The following is a 2,500-nucleotide window of genomic DNA, read 5'->3' on the forward strand; positions in this document are numbered from 1 at the left end:
TGCCACTGCGGGTGCAGGCACCCGTAGTGGCCGTACTCACGTCCTGACGGGAAGCACGCATGGCTAATTGTGAGCTGGGCCTCGTGCCCCTGGTAGTCGGAATATACTTCACTGTGACCCACAGGGGCAAGGAAGCCGAGATCCGTTGTTAGAAGGGGGGAACCCTGCCTCGGGGCTGCCACTGCGGGTGCAGGCGCCCGAAGTGGCCGTACTCACGTCCTGACGGGGCACACGCATGGCTAGACGTGAGCTGGGCCTCGTGCCCCTGGTAGGTAGATAATACTTCACTGTGACCGGCAGGGGCACGGGAGCCGAGATCCGGTGTAAGTAGGGGGAAACACTGCCACGGGGATGCCACTGCTGGTGCAGGCACCAGTAGTGGCTGTACACATGTCCTGATGGGACACAAGCATGGCCAGTTGTGAGCTGGGTCTCGTGCCCCTGGTAGGTGGAATGTACTTTATGGTCACCGACAGGGGCTAGAGAGCCGAGAGTCGGTGTAAGCAGGGGGAAACACTGCCTCGGGGCCCCCCACTACAGGCATAGGCACCCGCAGTGGCCGTACCCATGTCCTGTGGGGGCCATTACATAGCTAGTTGCGAGCTGGGCCTCGTGCCCCTGGTAGTTGGAATATACTTCACCGTGACCCACAGGGGCACGGAAGCCGAGATCCGTTGTAAGTAGGGGGGAACCCTGCCTCGAGGCTGCCTCAACAGGCACAGGCACCCGCAGTGGCCGTACTCATGTCCTGAAGGGGCACACGCATGGCTAGATGTGAGCTGGGCCTCGTGCCCCTGGTAGGTAGAAAATACTTCACTGTGACCGGCAGGGGCACGGGAGCCGAGATCCGGTGTAAGCAGGGGGAAACACTGCCACGGGGATGCCACTGCTGGTGCAGGCACTAGTAGTGGCTGTACACATGTCCTGATGGGACACAAGCATGGCCAGTTGTGAGCTGGGTCTCGTGCCCCTGGTAGGTGGAACGTACTTTATGGTCACCCACAGGGGCAAGAGAGCCGAGAGTCGGTGTAAGCAGGGGGAAACACTGCCTCGGGGCCCCCCACTACAGGCATAGGCGCCCGTAGTGGCCGTACCCATGTCCTGTGGGGGCCATTACATAGCTAGTTGCGAGCTGGGCCTCGTGCCCCTGGTAGTTGGAATATACTTCACTGTGACCCACAGGGGCACGGAAGCCGAGATCCGTTGTAAGTAGGGGGGAACCCTGCCTCGAGGCTGCCTCAACAGGCACAGGCACCCGCAGTGGCCGTACTCATGTCCTGAAGGGGCACACGCATGGCTAGATGTGAGCTGGGCCTCGTGCCCCTGGTAGGCGGAATATACTATACCCTCACCAACGGGGGCACGGGAGCCGTGATCGGGTGAGAGAAGGGCGAGACACTGCCTCGGGGGTTGCCACTGCGGGGGCCGTACTCACGTCCTGACGGGAAGCACGCATGGCTAGTTGTGAGCTGGGCCTCGTGCCCCTGGTAGTCGGAATATACTTGATGGTCACCTACAGGCCCACGAGAGCCGATCTCCAGAGTGAGTAGGTGGAAACACTGCCTCGGGGCTGCCACTGCTGGTGCAGGCACCAGTGGTGGCTGTACACATGTCCTGATGGGACACAAGCATGGCCAGTTGTGAGCTGGGTCTCGTGCCCCTGGTAGGTGGAACGTACTTTATGGTCACCCACAGGGGCAAGAGAGCCGAGAGTCGGTGTAAGCAGGGGGAAACACTGCCTCGGGGCCCCCACTACAGGCATAGGCACCCGTAGTGGCCGTACCCATGTCCTGTGGGGGCCATTACATAGCTAGTTGCGAGCTGGGCCTCGTGCCCCTGGTAGTTGGAATATACTTCACCGTGACCCACAGGGGCACGGAAGCCGAGATCCGTTGTAAGTAGGGGGGAACCCTGCCTCGAGGCTGCCTCAACAGGCACAGGCACCCGCAGTGGCCGTACTCATGTCCTGACGGGGCACACGCATGGCTAGATGTGAGCTGGGCCTCGTGCCCCTGGTAGGCGGAATATACTACACCCTCACCAAGGGGGGCACGGGAGCCGTGATCGGGTGAGAGAAGGGCGAGACACTGCCACGGGGCTGCCACTGCGGGTGCAGGCACCCGCAGTGGCCGTACTCACGTCCTGACGGGAAGCACGCGTGGCTAGTTTTGAGCTGGGCCTCGTGCCCCTGGTAGGCGGAATATACTTGATGGTCACCTACAGGCCCACGAGAGCCGATCTCCGGAGTGAGTAGGTGGAAACACTGCCACTACGGGGCTGCCACTACAGGCACAGGCACCCGTAGCGGCAGTACGCGTGTCCTGGCGGGGCACACGCATGGCTAGATGTGAGCTGGGCCTCGGGCCCCTGGTAGGCGGAATGAACTTTGCTGTCACCAACAGGGGCACGGGGGCCAATCTCCAGTGTAAGCAGGGGGAAACGTTGCCTCGGGACTGCCACTACGAGCGCAGGCACCCGCAGTGGCCGTACGCATGTCCTG

The sequence above is a fragment of the Halichoeres trimaculatus genome, unplaced genomic scaffold, assembly GCF_033239565.1.
Source record: "Halichoeres trimaculatus isolate MK-OKI-2021-1 unplaced genomic scaffold, fHalTri1.1 fHalTri1_scaffold_26, whole genome shotgun sequence".
In the NCBI taxonomy this organism is placed as follows: domain Eukaryota; kingdom Metazoa; phylum Chordata; class Actinopteri; order Labriformes; family Labridae; genus Halichoeres; species Halichoeres trimaculatus.